Genomic DNA, 18,666 nt, shown 5'->3' with positions numbered 1-18,666 from the left:
AAATAGATGCTCTTTCACCCCAGGTTGCACAAACACCTCCTACCGAATACAGACAATTCATTTCAAGCCCACTGAAACTAAAAGCCTTTCTCCAATACGCGGAGAACTTCAAATTTATGGCAGTGGGAGCAGCATAAATAAGCAAGAAGAGCATATGCCAGTCTCTGTGCTAACTATACAGCAGGTCCCGAGTGTGCACATGGAAGGGGGGCTGCTCTTGCTCACTAACAAAGGGAGGCAAAGCTGGAATTTATGAAAGAAAACACATGGAAACATAACATTAACTCTGGCAAAGCAGCACCGCAATCCCCAGCTCGCCACTTGCGATTCAAATTGCTCACAGCAGTTCTGGGTAATAAGGATGAGAAATTGGACAATGACCCAGGAAATATTTTTGCTATTACTACTGCAACGAGTGTCCAAGTTGCATTGTTTTTTTTTTTTCCTGACTGGAGGAAAACTGGCCAGACTGCCCCTGACAAGAAAAAGCATTCGCATTCTTGTTAAAAGCGAGTGTCACTGGAGATGGGAGCCGTTAGGTGCGCTCTGGACACGCACGGAGGCCGCTGCTCCCGCACAGCTGCAGCGCAGGGCAGCGCCTCCCGACTGCAGCAAGCCCCAACCCCAGCCCTGGCAAACCCCGCCAGAAAATATCTAAACGAATGGCTAAGCCACAAACAAGCCCTTAGGAAAGCTAGTAAAAGCGTGTTTTGACACTACACTAACTAATTAAAGATTAATTGTGTCAATATAATTCCGTTTTGTTGACGGTGGGGCAGTCAGGCTGCAGGATGTAAGAGGAAGCCGTACCAGGACGCTACGCCGAGTTTCCTGCTGACAGGGCTATGTACGGATCCGGACAGACGACAGGTTTTGGTTCCGAAAAACGGCCTTTTTCCACATCTAAGAGAAATGAAGAGTTCAGCTTTCTCTACAAATGTTGCAAACTACAGTCTTTAGGTGCGGTGCTGGCAACATTGAGCAAAACTCTGAAATAAGACTAAAGGAAAAAAAAAGTGAATAGCTGATTTTTAATCTGAAGCAAAAGGTACACAGTAGTCTCTTATTGCCTCCCTCATAAACAGTGTGTGTGTTTGTGCACACTTATGAAAAGAGTAAAGTTTCTTTCCCTTTAAATGCCTGAAAGCAATCAACATGTGAAAGCTTATTTACAACTTTTAATGCTTCTTTTCATAATTTTCGTCTGTCATTTTTATTAAAAGCGAGCAGTCACGGCAGGAAAAGTCCTCCAGCCATAAACCCCAGGGCGCGAGGTGTTACATAAAGGCAGCAGACAAGCATTCCCCATCTCTGGCTCTGCACCACCGATGTCTGCTCGGCTCCTGCGGACCTGGACTTTCTGAAGCACCTAATGCTGCCCATAAATCTCACCCGCTTGGCGCTGGACCACCCGTTCTGCGCCACTCAGACGGCTTTTGAAAAGCTGCTTCAGCCTCAGTACTTCAGAGCCCTACCCGGCAGGGACGTGTAACCCTTCCCTGCAGGAACACTTGCAGCAGAAATTCATGAGTGTGTACAAGATGCTCAGACACCGTTTGTGGAAGACCAAAGCTCAGCAGGCAAGACGAAATAACTCCACACTTGGTCCTTGCTCAGACAGGAAGGAGAGAGACCCAACTACTTGTAAAGCACGAAGACAACTGCCCAGACCCTGAGCCGACACCGTACAGAGCTTCCTAATCATCTCATGTCATGGAAGAGAACGAGATGTGAATGTTGAGCTGGGGCTTGGACCAGGCAAAATCCCGAAGTTCCTTCCGACCTGAAACAGGCTATAATCTTATTTCGCCGATATCTAATCAGGTGAGAGGTGGAATCACCCCAGAGGCTTTCGCCAGTCTGAAACACCCCCGTGAAGAAGACAGACTTCAGCTGAGACAGAAGAAAGTGAACGTCAGAACGGGCAAGCTAATGGGCAGGGCAGGAAGAAACGCGGTACGGGTGTATGCGGTCTTTTACACTGTTCAGGAATCGAAGACCGAGAAAATCCTACAGTAATAAACAGCAGAAGCTACAGCTCGGTAACCAAAGGGGAAAACTTGGCTGTTCACACAGACAGGAGTTTCCTTAAAGGCATGAGACAAAACAGGCACCTGAGGAGAACCTGCTGGCTGGGTCAGTGTCACTAAGGGGACAATCTCACTTTTGAATCAGGTGAAGCAGCTGAGATTTACCCAGCCCAGCACGTGCCGTAATACTTCATCTCCAGAGCCTGCCACTTCTACAAAAATGCGTACCAGAACTGAAACTCCCTTCATTGTCAAAACCTGTATTTCTCATACTTGTCTCTATCAAGGTTATCTTGCAAGCACAGATCACAGTTTTATGTGGTGCTAGTTTCCAGAATTCATGCCCTGAAAGGACAGATCAAGGTACAAACTCGTTTAAATGGGATGCTACCTTAAAACTATAGTCGACCAACTTATTTGCTGTCTTTTGTAGTAGATAAAGTGCCTTTTTCACAGTTCCAAACAACTTCCACTCACCAAGATATCAAAAGTGCCAACGGCTCCACTGAACTGTCATGAGCTCTAGTTCCCCATCATTCCTACAAGACAGCAAAGTCAGTACAAATACTGCAGCATATCAAAACCTGGAAGCATAGAGACAAAATGAAAAAGTTCGCATTTAATTGCAAAAAGGCTAGGTTACCAGCTGCATTATTCATGTTCATATTTAATTCATTTAAGACATCCAAATTTAAATTTAAAGACAGCTGCAACAAACATTCCCACTTGCCATAGCAAAGCAGCGTAGAGCTTGACACAATTTAAGTTCAGCTTGCAATGAGTACACGGGACTGCAGCTGTTAAACACCTTTGATATCAGTAAGATCACATCAACCGAGTTGATATAAACTAGTTCAGCTTTTGTAAAATGAAACTATCACACAAAGAAGGATTTAAAAGACTAGACCTGATTAGTAATAAAAAGGAGAGAGACCTCCGGAGAGGCATATAAAATAATGAACGGCGTGAAAGTAGTGAATTAGGGACTCCAAATTATCCTTTCCACATGGCAGCAGGGCAAACCTATAATCTATAAAAAAATAACAAGTATGTACCCGGGAGAAGGAATTGTTGTTTATTGGGAACTAACAGACATACAACTTCCTCGTGGAGGACGTTATCAAGACAAGGAGATCAGTAACGTTAAAAAACCAGCAAAACGGCATTTCTAACTACGTCAAAGTCTGCACCGCACAGGCCGGTGGTACTCATGTTTCACTCCAAAGCTGACCAGCCAAATCCTGCCCAGCACACGACCGCATTACCTGCTGCCCGTCGCAAGGAGCAGCTGTGCCCGTGCCTCCCCACCTGGCTGCCGACACCCGGCCACGGGCAGCACACCAGGCGCAGCTCTGCCACCTTCCCGCTGCCCCCGGAATTGGTTGCATCGAGATTTACACCTCGGGCGTATTTTACTTTTCTTTTTCCTGTTCTCCTCTATGTCAGTGTTGCAGAAAGACGTGTAAAAATAAAGGCAGCAGCTAGGAAGCTGGGAAGGACATCCCAGGGCTCTGGCTCAGGCTGTCGCTCGCTCAGCACACACGCTGTGCAGTCTTCATCCTAAGCATCGTTGAACAGCTCCTTAATCTAATTAAGTCCTGCCCCCCCCAGCCACTGCTCTTACCAAAATATCTGATCATCCCTAAGGGGAGGATGATTCAATTTACCTGTGCCAGATTGGAAGGGACCTCAAGCGCTACGGGCAGCCTGCTCTGTGATACTCTTGCACTAAACGTTGCAATTGCGATGTCAGTAAAACAAGAAGCGAAAAAATGCGGATGGAAGGTACTGTCACAGCTGTACAGACCTCGTAAGATGCATGTAATCTCTTTATCTACAAAGCCTCTGCTCCTTTAGAGTGCATAATTATGAAAGGAGTTATAGCTGAGATTCTTAGTGTCTCTTCTAGGCACTTCTTTATTCCACTAAACGCACCACTTGCATCTGAATTATTTCCTGGGGTTGTTTGGACTTCCTATTATATGAGGAAGATTATGGTGAACCTTGGGATGGGGGCCACGTCAGTTCACAGCACTACCCTGTTTGACTGAATGGGCAACTGAAGGCTTGTTGACAGCGTGCCAAGCTTCAGACCTCTCTGGACAATGCAGTTGCCAGCAGGCAAGATGTTTTCAGACAGAAGAGGAAGAAAACTACCAACAGTGAGGCTGAAAAATGGTTTTAGTAGGGTGGATACATACCCCACAGCTTAGGATCACGAAGAAAAGAAAACTGCGCATTGCCAGAGGACTGTGAGAATGACGCTTCTTGGAGATCCCATGGGACAGCCACGAGAGAGCCCTGAGGGCTCCTCATAATGCAAAATGCCTGCAGTCACTGATCCCCCCCGCCACAAGCACGGCTCTTGAGCACCACGACGGGCCCAGCTGGTAAAAACCCCCTCCGCGCAACCTCTGCCTCCACTGAGTTGTTCTGCAGGGGAACCCTTCCATCAAACATCACCTACGTGCCCACAGCGAGGGGCCATCGCCGAGGAGCTCCCGCGGTGGTGCCAGGGCAGCGCTCCCCGCGGCACCGCCTCCTGCTCCAGCCCAGCTGCCCCGCGGGCACACCGCGGCCAGAGTGCTCCAAACCTGACCAGGAAGCCAGGCACGGAGACCTGGTCAGCAAACGTGTACAACCACGTATATAACCACGCCAGCCTGCTCCGTTACCATCACTTTTTTTTTTTTAAACCAATTTTAATTTCTAAGTGGAGAAAAGCACTCCCAGCCTCCTTGGAAAACGAGAGCATGTGATCTGGGGCACTTCTTTCCTCTTCCGATTTCGCACCAGACTTAGCTCCTCAGGTTTCTGCCCGACCTGCAGACACCACAAGTTTTGCTGGTCTAAAACCATCGAGGAGCAGACAGCTCCCAGCCCATGAACACCAGCCTCCGAGGAGCCAGCAACAGCCAGTAATGGGTACCAAAATGCAGCAACACGCACATGCTTGTGCTGGACCAGGAAGGAAAGCTCTCAAGAGGGAATAGCTGCAAATTTTGAAGAGGTGAGCCAGAATTTATCTTGACCAATAGATTTATCTCCTTCCACCTCCTTGTTATCGTCCTCCTGGACAAGCCCGGAGTTTTATTTCTTCTTGTCTGTGCAAAGCTGCCTTTTGGCAGCAGTGAGCGCAGGCTGATGGAGCGACAGTACCTCTGGGAGCATCTCCCCTTGTTAGGTCTCAAGGGTCCTTATGCTTCATGCTAGGAAATTTTTCAAAGAAACACTGTAACAATGAACGTCAGTATTTCCATCTGGAGCGCTGATCCCTTCGTGTGATCTGAAATACCCGATGGCTGCAAACCATTACTTCTCTTTTTACCAGGAGGATTTTGTGTCATTTCCAACATCTCTCTCTCTTTCTCTCTCTGGAACTAATTTTATCTTTCTACCATGTAAGAAGTGGACTGATAAACTCCAGACCTCACGACTGGCTCTTCAGAAACACATTCTTGTGACAGATGTTAAGACACTGAGGTGTCTCGAAGATGTGATCACAAGCAATACACTTCTCTAGCCCCGAGCCAAGTCTCAGGGGAGAACACATTTTAAGAGAGAAAAGAACATGTAAAAAACTTGGATAGGCCATGTCTCTACAATGAAAATATCAACTTTATGACTTCCTCCTGAACACCTTCAGGTTGGAGGGGAGAGGAGATGGGTCAGCCTCCTGGAAAATGACAGCTAGATCATCAGACACTGCTGAGGCGAGTTCAAGGGAAAGCCAGCAGCTCAGGATGGGGGTGAAAGCCAGAGACCGCTGGAAGGAATCACTCACCGCCACGAGGGAGGCTGCAGGAGTTACCACCTCTCAAGACTGTGGAGGAAATGAAATAAAACCTTGCAGGATTCCAATAATGTTCTGTTTCTCTATCTCAAAAAAAAAAAAAAAAAAAAAAAAGACCCAGCAGCGTGGTCCTTGGCTCAAAATAGAAACATCTTGCCTCGTGTCACGGTGAACAGACCTTGCTCTCCATGAAGTTTCAAAAGGTTGCAATAAAATCTACACTTTCTGTACGCTCCAGGAACAGGATATCTAGGCTGCAAAGCAGAGAGAGAAAGGAACTTAAACAAACAAACAAAAACAACCAACCAACCAAAAAAAACAACACAAAAACAGCCAGTTTAGAAAGTCTGGCTTAAGACTGCTGATAGGAAGCCCCTATAAAACACGTTTAATCTTCTCACACGCTTTTCTGCTGATGAGCTGGGAGTTAAAGCTGGCCTGCTGCGCGTCTGCCACTTCTGTGGAGATGGGAGTGAGAAAGCTGGCCCTTCAAGTCCTCCTGAGAACGGGTGCGGGGTCTGACCACTGTAAGAAATGCACACATGAAACCTAGGAAAATCAGAACTCTTTTGTTTTAAGCTGGGTTTTGCTTTGCTTCTTAAAGAAAACAAACACAACAAAATGGTGCAAGACCTAACCCCCCCCAGGCCCGGCGGGGTCAAGCAGCGCAGCCTCTGAGGCCTGCAGCGAAGCCCTGGGCTGAGGAGGCCGGGAACGGCCCACCACAAAGACGCCTGTACGGAGCAGACTTAGGCTGATCATACAGAACCGATCCCTCTCATTACGACTGGGTTAACGAAGCTTCGTTACGCTCCTGAGTTACTCCAGCAGATGCCTTCGTTGCTGGTCCTGCCGCTGGCTTTCAGCCTCTGCCTCGCCGTTGTTCCTCCCTGGATGAGGAAGGCTGCAGGCGCAGCGGTCGGCAAGGCCATCGAGACCGTGGCTCATCACAAATCTCCCTGAGGGGCTTTGGAAAAACTGGAGGTCTCTGTTTCTTGGCGTTAAGCGGGGATTTCCGAACCGCGCCGCCACCACACGTGCAGCAGCTCTCCCAGACGCGCCGCGACAGACGCCATCACGGAGGGCAGGCCTCCTGGAGCGGCGAGGCCCCTGTCACACACAGGGCACCGAAGGCCTTACAACGCGCTGCACGGGAAGAACGTGCCAAAGCGGGGGATTGAATCTGCGTGCCCTAGGCTAACGTTTCTGCCACCGAGCCATCTGGGCTATAATTATTTGGTGTCAGTAGGACTCGCACAGCCCCAAGTCAGTCATCTGCCCCTAGGAGAGGGCTGGCTGGGCGACGGCAGCGGAAGCTGCCTTGAGCAGCGCGCCAGCACGCCCAGCCCAGCCCTTGGGGTCGCCTCGAAGCAGACAAGAGAAGTTACCAGGTGTGTGTGCTCCGCAGTCCCCGACCCCGGGCGTGTTACGGCCATGTCCCGACGCCCTGCGGGCAGGGAGCCCCACCTGGGAGCAGCGCAGAGCTGGGCGCACACCGACGCGCTCTGCGGCGCAGGCACAAGGGCCGAACTAAGTACAGAAAGTTTTGCAGCAATGTGGCTATTTTGATCTGCACTGAGCTGTGTGCCAAATCCAAAAGCTATTAATGAAAGCAGATGGCTTACAGAAGACCTTCAGATGGGATTCTGCCCATGACCATTACAAAGTCAGCCCTACAAAAGCATACAGCAGGATGCTTCAAGGTCTTTAAATAAGACTTTAAACAGGAGCACGTAAAAAAGAAGTGCAGCGTTTCCATATCACTGTCATCTGGCTGTAACACAGGCACACACTTCTCTCACAGGCTCCGGCAGGTCCTGTAGTGAATTGTGGCAGCTTTTCCAGAGGGCAGTTACACTCAGGATGCAGGTGGCAGCAGAAACGTGCCCCACCACGCACTCTCTTCATAAGCCTACGTTCATTACCTGGTATACATACTCTACAAAACCCTGATAATTAGCCTTATACTTATTCTATCCTTGGTCATATCTTACTTAAAAACTAAGCTCCTTGTGGGATGGGAGAAACAGGAAGAAAGGATCATGTGGATAAATGCATCCATGATTTGTAATACTGATTAATGAAATGAATGTACCTTAGCTCCATAGAGACAATATATGCCCATGCCCCTAGCAAGCAGAAACAGAAAGGTCTGACTTCCAGTTGTGTCTCTGCTGGAAGCATCACCGCTGATTGTGCAATGATGCTGCAAGCTGGATGCGAAAATTCTTGGAAGAAGATTTTGCATTAACTAATTCTCATAATACAAGTTTGATAAAGTCTCAGCATAATATTCTCAGGAAACAGTAAGCAGGAAAAGGAAGCTTGAGGGGGAATTAAATTTAAAAAAGGATGATAATTAGAGGGGGGACAACAGAAGTGGAAGTGAGGAGAGCCTTGGAAGGAGAGGGGAAGGAAATGACCCAATCCCCACATCAGCTTCCAACCTCCAAGTACTCCGGCCCAGAGGAGGACGCTCCCCAGGGCCAGGTACACAGGGCCAGGTGTTTCCACCGAAACTGCAGAGAGGGAAACGGGAGCTCAGGGAGCAGACGAGAGCCAACCAGCCCTGATGGCAAGGGGCGAAACCACTGCTCTCTCTAGGGAGCTGAAGTACTGCAGGCGTGGGGGAAGACAATGCTTACATAAACCTAGCGCTGCCTTTTCCCGTCTTCTGCTTTACTTCTGTAACTGATCCTAATAGTTAAATTGAGTGCTTAGCAATAACCCTTGGGAAAATGCACAGGCTGAAAACCCGTACCCATAAGCACGGCTCGGCACCACAGCAGCCTCTCAGCACGCTGCCTGCGCCAGGTGCTCTCATCCCTTACCCGGCCCCAGGCAGCGGCGTTCCCGGGGCTCAGAAATGCCCCGGGGTCTCCACGCCAAGCTGCAGAGCGAGATGCAGAGCCCAGCTCTTCCCCCTAACCCCTGCGGCCCTAATCCTTCTGTGCCAACGGGCAGCAGGACTGGACGAGCCCCAGCTGCTCAGCCCTGCCTGCAAAAGGCGAGAGAAAAACCCTCCCGCATCCTCACGGTGCGGAGCACCGCTGCACAAACCCGGGTGTGCCCCTGCAGAAGGGAGTCAGCGCAGGTCGGCCAGCCCTGGACGGACGGACGGACAGCGGACAGAGGGAGAGGCCGAGGCCGTGCCACCGCTCCCCCTGCCCAGCAGCGGGGCCGCGGAGCGCGGGGAGCTCGCAGAAACCCGCCGCGACCCCAGGCAGCGGCGCGCCAGGGCAGGAAGCGAGCCTCTTTGTTTTATTTCTCGCTCGTGTAGAGAGAGATTAATTCATCTATTTCATAGGAAAAGGAGAGGAAATTGCAGCAGTGCAACATGTCAAGAGAGACCAGAAGAGCCAGGCTCACTGAGGATGTGTATTAATTACTGCTTTCTATTTTTATCCTGTGTATAACTCCGGTCTCATCTGTGACTGAAGGAGCTAAAATCCCAGGAGTCAAAACTGTAAATCTACTGAAATAGGTGAAATATCCTCTACAAGCTGCAAAGTCTGGAAATAAAGGAATTCTAACAAATCCTCATCAAAACTTCCGTAAATTTTAATAAGAAAAGAAAGAGCAATCTAGCAGTACAGAGAAACGTTATCCCCAGAGAATTACTCCCAGAGAGGAAAATTCACTAGCCGGTTCCTGCAAGAACCCCTGAACAGATTGCTTTTGATTATGTAAAGAAAAAGTTGCTACATTCCTGAACGGCCAAGAGTTTGGAAAACAAAAAGTATATCGCAAGGCCTTCCACCGTCCTCTGCACAAGACACCGTTAAATCTCTGATTTTGGCAATAACATGTACATACGGGAGACGCCAATGTGAAAAAAAAATCATGACCACAAGCAACCAAAAGTCCATCCTGCAGCTACTAAAGTATGCTCAGAGGCTGCCAAACAGCTAATGAAAAAAACGCACTCTTACAGAGTGTATCTGCTAGACATTAAACTACCTGCTGGACATTTTGTACAGCTTATAGAGCCATAAAATATCACCGGGCATTTACAGATTTCCCAGCTGCCAACAATATGAAATAACTGAACAGACCCAGACCGAGTCCTCTGGTGAGGCGCAGTGGATAGCAGTGAGCGTACACGGCCACATACACAAACAGAAATCGTGCCAGACACAAGATGAGAGCGAAGCTCAGAGTAATGGAAAGCGAGCCAAGACAACAAAGCCGTCCCTCAGCCTCGCTGCAATCCCCGAACAATAGCAGGACGGCCCAGCCGCACGCCGCGGGGGCTTGGGCGATGCCAGAGCAGAGCCCGTCCCCGCCGCACCGCCGAGCACCGCTGAGCCGCGACCCCGGCATCGGCCGCCAGGCTCCTGCCGTGCTGGGGACACGCGGCACCGCGCAGTCAGCCCAAAACCCTGCCAGGGACCGCTGACCTGACGGCGTGGCGCTCACCTCCGGGGCCGTGCGACAAGGCAGCAGAACCGCTCACCTGCCGCAGCTCACTGCCCTTCGGAGAGGGAGACGGGCTGCAGGCGGGCAGCGAGGTGGGACCCACCCGGCTGGAGCTGGCACCTACCGGCCATCAGTCACCAACATCTTCTGGGGTGTGCCACGTCAACTGCACGCGACGTAACCTACAGAAGGCACCCTGCTAGAGGACAGAATGCCGAGTTACCTGCGCACAAGGACGGAAACACGGAGCAGGGCACCAAGAACCTGACGGACACTGTGAACTTTGTCCTCCAGGGAACAAGGTAGGAGCCAAGCATTGCGCTGTTTCCGAACTGCTAAGAACCACTAAAACTAAATTAACAACGACCCTAACGTTTGGTGGCAGAGAGCACGTGCTGCATCAGCTGCTCTACGGCAGTGCCGGGCAGTTCAGGGCCAGCTGCCGGCACAGAGCAGGCGGCCGCCCCTGCCACGGAAAGGCCACCGGCACCGAGCTCTCACCGCGGCCCCGGACCTGCAGAGCGAGTGTACGCATGCACGGACAGGCATTGCTGATCAGGCAGCAGCAAACTCGCTCTAGGTCCATGCAACAGTGAACAGTTTCCCCAAGGAATTCTGCAAAATGGAAAGTAAATTGGAGTTTTAATACACGAGACTGAATACTACAGCGCTGGCTCTTTCCAGGAGCTGGCAGATTGTAGGGCGAGGGCACCGTACAGGAGTTGCACGTGTTTGTGGCCTCTCCTTACAGGACTGCAGGAGCAGCCACACGTTCCCAGCACAAAAACAGAACCTGGGTAAACACACAAGCCCCAGAGATAACTGATGGCAGAAAACACATGGCAAGGAAGCAGGATAACTGAGTTGCAGAAGTCTTACAGAACCACAGAATATTCCGAGCTGGAAGGGACCTGGGAGCCCAGCCCAGCCCAGCCAAGATTTGCAAGGCAGAAATCCTCATCCTGGGTGCCTCACCCCTTTTCCTCCCTTTCTGAATAAATCACAGCCTATTGCAATCGTAGACCTCTCCCTGAAATGCATCATAACGATTTTATCAACAAATGAAATGAAAAAGTTATGATAATGCCTTGAAGATATTGCAAACACCCATCTTAGCACGGGAAGCAATAGGAAATTAGCTGCAGATCATGAACTTCTATAGCAAATGCGTATTTCATAAAATGCTCTACCACAGGCAAAGGAGACAAAAGCCAGCCCTGCCTGTGACAGATAACAATGTTCTGCTCTTTCCTTCTCAGCAACAGTTTTATCAGCAGCATCTCTCTATCATGTCTTGAAGTAATGCAACTTTTAATGCCATGCTGTTGATTTTTACGAAATGTATTACTAACAAAAAACTATACGGTGTTCGAGATGTGCATTTTTCTATAGAAATAAGAGACAGCTGGGGAATTCATGATGCACAATTTCAATAAAACGTTTTTCACCTCAAGCACTGCTTTCCCACTGACGCCAGCACCGATGACGGTCTGCAAGCCATGGCCAACACAGCACGGGAGTCAGGACCAGGGCTCCCCGAGTGTCACACACGTGTGGTTAAACACAGAGCAGCACACAGAGCCAGCAGGCACTCGAACACTGATGCAGAAGGCAGAAAGGACCAAACCCTAGACATACGATCGCTGTTGAATTTAGAGAATCTTTCTTCCCTTTGGCAGCCTGGCAGGGAGAAGGTGAAATGTCAAAACAAAGAGGTTAAAACACAGCCTCGGCGGTCTGATACCAAGCAAGGCTTCTTAATCATTGAACAGTCGGGCACTGGAGTGGCTTGCTGAAGCAAGTCTGAATCACCGCTATTGAAAATCTTTAAGAACAGCTTAGAGAAACCTCTAGGAAACACTCCGTGTGGGTAATCCTTCAAGGTCACTCCTAGAAACGCTGGAATAACCAGGACTGTTATGAGCGCGTACATTTGATCGCACAAGCAGTGCCGCATTTTGATGGACTGTAACGTCTTTTTTTAAAATTTGCCACAACGAGACAAAAAAAACACAACTCAGCATGTAAAGAGCGGCAGCCTCCGGGCTGCGGGAACATGAACTCGACTTATTTTTAGAAAGTGGAATTGGTGCAACTTCCTCCTCCGTCCACATCAGAGTTCAGCAGCTCTTCTGCCTGCTCGCTGTGCCTCCCCGTGGGTAGCGCTCCTCGGTGCCAGGCAGGGCCTCCTCCCGCCTCCCATGCACAGCGCGGGCAAGGCTGGAGGGATTGCGGGCTGCTCGAGGGAGGGTCGGCAGAGCCCTGGCTGCACAGCGCCCGCTGCACAGCACCGGGAGCCGCAGCGGAGCCCGGCCTCCGGCCTGGGAGCAGCCCCATGCGTCCCCGTGCCATGCTGCGCGCGTGCCTCCCGGCCAAGCCGCCCGTGGAGGCCGCTCGCTGGCCTCCCCTCGGCCTCCCTTCGGCCTCCCCTCGGGCTGCGGGGCCGTGGGCAGGGCCGGTGCTGGCAGGCAGCCCGGAAGGCCCTGCGCCGCCGCGGCTGCCAGCGGCCGGGAGGTAGCGGCCGGGGAACACGCGGCCCCCGCCTGCGGAGACGCAGCTGGACGCGCGTCCCGCTGCCTTGAACGCAGGGGTTAGCGCTGGGGGAGGAGGCAGAGGCTTATTTGGAGCAGGGGAGGAAAGGAGAGGCCCAGAAAGAGGGGATGAGGTGTGGCTGTTGCGCACGGAGAGGTCAGGAAGGACAAAAGCCGGCGCCCAGCTCGCACTTGCAGAGGCACCGCGGGACTCCCTCACGCAGGCAGCGCACAAGGCGGCCACGAGCCGCATCCGAAACGGCGCCGCTTACACCGTGCCCAGCGGTGGCGGGCTGGAGTGACGCCAGCGTTCGGACCTGCGCAGCACCCCACGGACGCGGCACGGAGATGAACAGCACAAGCCTCCTGCTGCAGCTCCTGCGGGGACGCAGTCCTTGCTGGAAAGCAGCTGTTCTTCGTAGCAGGGCCTTTCCCCAGAGCCAAACGTCAGCGGCACACGGGGGGAAGCCGGAGGCGTTGCTCCACGTCCGCCCTCAGCGTGCCCGACCAAACTGCACAAAGCTCCCGCAACGCCTGGACCAACCTCGCTCCCTCGACGAGGAAGGGACCCGGCGCAGCCGCCGGCAGGGCTGAGGGAGGGGAGAAGCTGTCTTTTTCTCAATGGGCAAAAGCGGCATTTCCCAAATTTCCACTGGCATCTACTCCTACGGTTTCCGTTGTTAAAAACAAAACCAAGCCGCGGGGAGGTTTCTGGGCTGTTCGCGTTGTGTCAGCCTGGAGCACGCAGCTGCAGCTGGGTAACTGGGAGCACACCAGCTGGGGGAGGCATCTCCAGGAGGAGGTGGGCTTCTGGCTGCCGCTAATACCGCTTGATTTACAACACACACACAAAAAAAAAAACTTCTGAGCGAGAAATGGAGCACGGTGTACATATTTCAGAGGCGCAAGCACAGTGCCAGGGCAAACAACGAGCCCTGTGCTGAACTCTCACGCCAGCTCCCTCGCGCGGGCAATGGCCATTTTGACTCAGCTCCAGCCTCCTCAGCACCACCGAGCAGCTTCCAGCCAGACACGGGAGCCGCAAGGACAACTTCCCAGTCCCGATGAAGTCAGATCTCAGGAAGAAAAGATCCGGTGGGCTCATGTGCGGCACTGCAGGACATCACCCACCCGCGTGGCCTCCGGGATGAGGCTGCCATGTGAACAGCAGAGGCAGCAGAACAGGATGGTCATCTTTTCCTTCCATTCACAGCCAAATTCTTGAACTTTTGCTCAGGATGAGTCTGCATTAAACCGCAAGACTATGCAAAAGGAGGGCTGAGGCACAAATTCTGCTCAAATCCCTGTTACAGCCACAGGAACATTTGGTAGGTGTCTGAAGGAACCCTGCTGGCTGCGGTGCCATATATCACGGCACCTAAATCTGCCAGAGGTCACCTGTCGGAAACCTTTGTAAAAAAGCTCAGCACTATGCTGTTCTTTTACAGTAATTTAAGGCAGAGAGATCGCTGGGAATTAAAGTTTTCAGCACAAGCCAGGCAGCAGCGATGCCTCTGCTCTGAACTCTCCTTCAGCTTGGTGACACTTCAGCGGCTTGACGCTGCCAGCTCAGGCCACTAGACACGAACGAGTCTCCTTTGATCCCGAACAAGCCAAGCAAAAACCGGTAATAAAGAGACAGAGGACCTCACGTGCTTCCCGCTACTTTCACATTTGCATTATCACTTCAAACACTGAGCAAGAATTTAGGGAAGTCTTCACAGTGAGATATTTTTTAAGCTTGGAAAGAAAGGAGTTCTTTATGAATACATTAAAAAACACACAACACCTTGCCTTTAGAACTAGGTCCTGCCATCTTTGGGATAAAACATTGCTCACGTCCCACGGCTTGGGGTGCACACGCTGCACCGGGGTGTACGGCAGGGGCGAGGGAGGTTGTTCGGAGTTACAGCCTCATTGCACCCAGAGACTTCTTGTGGGGATGTTTTTTACCTTGAGACGTTTCTGACTTCCGTAGGAGATTAACAACCTTGCAAAAGAAGGTGGGAGCTGCAGCTACTGCTCTGTCCTCAGCACGCCTTGCTTCATTTCCCACGGACCTCTCCTGGTCATCTTACGGGGAAAGCTTTTAAACAGAAATGGGCAACTCAACGACTCAAAATCCATTTGTCCCGCTGAAAACTGAATTTCACTTTCAGTCAAGAAAAAAGAGAGATAGGGGGCTAGATGCAAGCATAATGGCTCTAAGGGAACCAAACACGCCAAGTTTTAACTCACACCAGCACTGAGCCCACGCTGCTAGCACGCTACTCCAGATTTTGCAAATAGGAGCTTGCAGAGCAAGCCAAGTCTTTTGCCACAATTCAACGTGCAAATATGCAAACGTCTGATCTGCCTTCCTTCTGCATGTAATGGTACTGGGACACACCTGAAACGCGATCGTTTGGGCCCACTCATTATTACTGCTCCACAGAAGCTCAGCTAATACAGTCCTGCTAAGCCCAGCCTGACCACGGCATCGTAAGAAAAGCACGGATCGACAGCGGAGTGCAGAGAAGGGCAGAGATCAGCAGAGCAGAAAACAAGCCCATATGGAAAGAGAACAGAAAGGGAGCTCAATCAGCTTAGGAAGAGAGAGCAAAGTCTCTGAATACTTCGAATATAGCTGCAGAGATGCTGGGAGTACAGCGTTCTCCATGTGCCCTGCTGATCATAAAAGCAGGAACAGGCTTAAAGTACAATACGGAGATTTATCTTAAACAGCATCAAAACCTCTCTAATGGCAAGGATGCTTGAGTGTTGCACCTGTACAGGATGTGCAACGGCCAGCAGGAGAAGCCTTAAAGGAAGAAACGTTAATCCGGAGGGGTTTTAGATGTGTACCTGATCTTACTCTGGGCTGGGAAACAACTACGTGATCCCCTGAGGTCCTCTCTGGGCACACCGTGCCCGAGGCTATGACACAAAGCGTTATGGATTCCTTTAAATTAAATATAAGGCAAGGACACAACCCCTGGAGCACTGACACCCTACTTTGAAATACAGCCAGTTGATGAATAATATCAGCATTTTATACCCTAACATCATCTTTCATTTAAAGACACCAAATGTGCTGCAAAATTCATCAAGTTTCCAGGCAAGTGACTCAGAGTTAAATATTGCTAAAATTTTATATGCAGGAAAAGCAAGGTAGAGGAGACGGACTGACCTGAACTGAGGCTCAAAACTTGCAGGGATGCCACTCACGTGCCTGCTCTAGATTCTACATTTACTTTCTTTTAATTAGCTAATCACCCGATCTATTTAATACCAAATGTTTGACTAAAAAGCGGATTATCAAGACACAGATTCGTCATTTCCTAAGATGCGAATGCTAAAACAGGAGCACCTTGGGTCAACGTCTGTCTCTAAAACAAAGTCACACTTCAACCATTACTAAAATAAAGGTTTGAAATAGCACAGCCGTGTGTATTTCCATCTCGCCCGCTGTAAAAGTCTCCCCCTGCTTCTGTCTGCATTTTCATACCATCTACTGGGCAGACCCTGAACTACCCGACCACGCAGCGCAGACCCCTCGCAGCAGCTCGTCCCCAGCGCCGCCTGCCCCGAGCTGGGCTCCGCTCCCTACAGCAGCGCCGAGTCACCAGCCGCTGCCGGTGACAGCTCTGAAAAGCAAGGGAGCTACGAAACTATCACCCTGTACACCAAATATCTCCAGAAAGTGTGCTGGGACACCTCACCCTGGCCAGCTAAAGCCCGAGGGCAACATCTGAAAGGGAAGAGGCCGGCGGAGAGGAGGAGAGGAGGCAGCTGTCCCCCTGCCAGCGGCTCGGCACAGCCAGCCGCGCGCCGTTACTCCGGCAATCGAAGTGATCCGGGAGAGCGTCTTCCCCAATATTACTGGCTGCTGGAGAGGGGCTGCCACATGGCTGTTCTCAGCCACTCAGCGCACAGTGTTTACTATAAACAACAACAGTAAACAGAAATGGAGCCAAAAATCAAAGCTGGGTACCCTGGAGCTGGGTCTCCACGTTCCTATTTTATCCACGGAGATAATTAAGTTTAGTATAGAGCTGCTGAACCTGAAACGGCCAAGGCCAAAGCCAATGTTACTGAGCACATCCAAAACACAGGCCACGGACTTGGATTTATCATCTCTACCTTCAGTCACCGAGACTCCAAACTGCTGCCACGGTTTCACACAGGAGCTTCAAAGAGCGCGTGCACTGAACCTGAACAACGTGCGGCAGCAGCCAGCCTGACGCTGTATTTATTTTTAAACACCTTAATATGCGTGAAAAGCTCAATTTTGCTCGACTCCCAGCTCCGCTCAAACCCTCGGTTCAGAGGGGCTACGGAGGAGAAGCAGATGTTCCCCCGGGGACAGTAACTGCGGGGTATCTCTGGCCAGCCCCTGGGACTGCCCTTCGCCCCTCGGCAGCAGCGTCCCAGGGGCAGGTTTGTGAGCGATGCCCGCTCCTGCTCCCAGCTCTGTCCTCGTCCCTCTCCGCACCGCGGGCTCCCTGCTGTCCTCCAGGGCTCGCGGCCAGGGGCAGGCGGCACCGCGGGCTGGCAGCGGGAGCCTGCGGCACCTCCGGCAGCACGCTCCCGTGTCCCTGCTCCCTTTTCGTACACGGGGTGGCAACAGGCAGCGCACAGCACCAGGGAAGGCGAGGGGCTCGGGCAGCCTGCTGAAAGCACTCCCGGGCCTTTGGGGGACGACGCAAGGCATCGCAAAGCGCTGCGGGAAGAGCTCGGGACCCGAATCCCACCCTGCGCTTACGGGACCCCCTCGCCCAGCCCTGCCCGGAGCCAGCCCAGGGCTCAACAAAGCCCCGAGCTCCTGGGGCTGCTCCGCGGGCAGCCGGCCCCGGCGCGGAGCCCCCCGGGCCTGCCAAGGGCACCGCAGCCCCCGGCCCCCGCGGCCCGGGGCAGGAGCGGAGCGGGGCCGGGAGCGGGGCCGGGAGCGGGGCCGGGGCCCCGGCGGGCACCAACAGGTGTCGGCGGGGCCGGGCGGGCAGGGCCGGGCCGGGCAGGGCAGGGCAGGGCAGGGCAGGGCAGCCCGGGGCAGGCCGGGCCGGAGCGCTGCCAGGCCGGGCGCGGTGCGGGCCGCGCTGACAGCCGGGCTCCGCTCCGCGATGCTCCGCGCCCAGCCGGGCCGGGCCGGGCCGGGCCTGCCGGGCTGCCACCGCGGGCGGCGGCGGCGGCGGGGGGGCCGCGGTGCCTTCGCCCACCCCGCGCGGGCAGCGCCGTGCCCGGAGCCCCGCGGGCGGTGCCGGCCGGGCCGTGCCCAGCGCCGCGCCTCCCGGCCGGGCCGGGCCGTGCCGGGCCGGGCCGAGCCGTGCCGCCCCCCCCCCCCCTCACCTGCGCGGCCGCCGAGCGCTGCTGCTCAGTCCCTCGCCGCCGCCATGTTTCCGATGCGCAGTGAAGGCGGGGAGCGGGGGAGGGAGCGCGGCGGCCGCCGGCCCGGCCCGGCCCAGCGCCGCCCCCTGCCGCCGGGACAGCGCCGCGCGGGGCTGCGGGGCCGCGGGGGGCCCGGCCCGGCCCGGCCCGCACGGGGAGGCGGCCCCCGGCAGCCCCCGGCCCCGCACAGCCTCCCCTGCCTGCCCCCGTGCCCCAGGCCCGCTGCGCGCAGGTGGCGGCCGGGCCCGGGGCCTGACCCCCGGCTCTCCCCCCGGCCCCCGGCGGACAGCCGCGGGTCGCTCCGCGGACACGCCGCGTGTCTGTGGGACTGCGGGGTCCCCGCGGGGGCCTCGCGTCCTAACCCAGCCGTGGGACGAGCGGGAGAGGTGACCCCGGGGACACCGCGCTCTCCTTCGCCAGCTGGAGCCACGCTGTCGGCCAGCCTGCAGCTGCTTCGTGGCGGGGCTTGAGAGAGGTGTCCCACACATACCTCGGCCTTGGCCAGCGGTGCCCTTGGATAAGGGGCATC

General features: G+C 53.4%; 1 protein-coding gene across 15 annotated transcripts in view; it reads right to left on the bottom strand.

Moving 5' to 3' along the window:
* Window positions 1-18,216, bottom strand: part of SCMH1 (Scm polycomb group protein homolog 1) — a 69,811-nt gene extending 51,595 nt beyond the window's left edge. For 5 of the 15 annotated variants that reach the window (XR_013941785.1, XR_013941786.1, XM_080566860.1 and 2 more), the window contains exon 1: window positions 811-1,000. The gene's annotated coding sequence lies outside the window, so the exon portion shown is untranslated. Of the gene's footprint in view, window positions 1-810; window positions 1,001-2,507; window positions 2,570-18,098 lie in introns of those variants that run through there. The other 10 variants (XM_080566858.1, XM_080566869.1, XM_080566866.1 and 7 more) reach the window with 9 other exon arrangements.
* Between the last annotated feature and the right edge of the window lie 450 nt (window positions 18,217-18,666).

Source organism: Anser brachyrhynchus, assembly GCF_964034855.1.
Source record: "Anser brachyrhynchus genome assembly, chromosome: 24".
Lineage (NCBI taxonomy): Eukaryota > Metazoa > Chordata > Aves > Anseriformes > Anatidae > Anser > Anser brachyrhynchus.
Note: the sequence above shows the minus strand (reverse complement) of the source record. Positions and strands in the feature narration are given on the sequence as shown.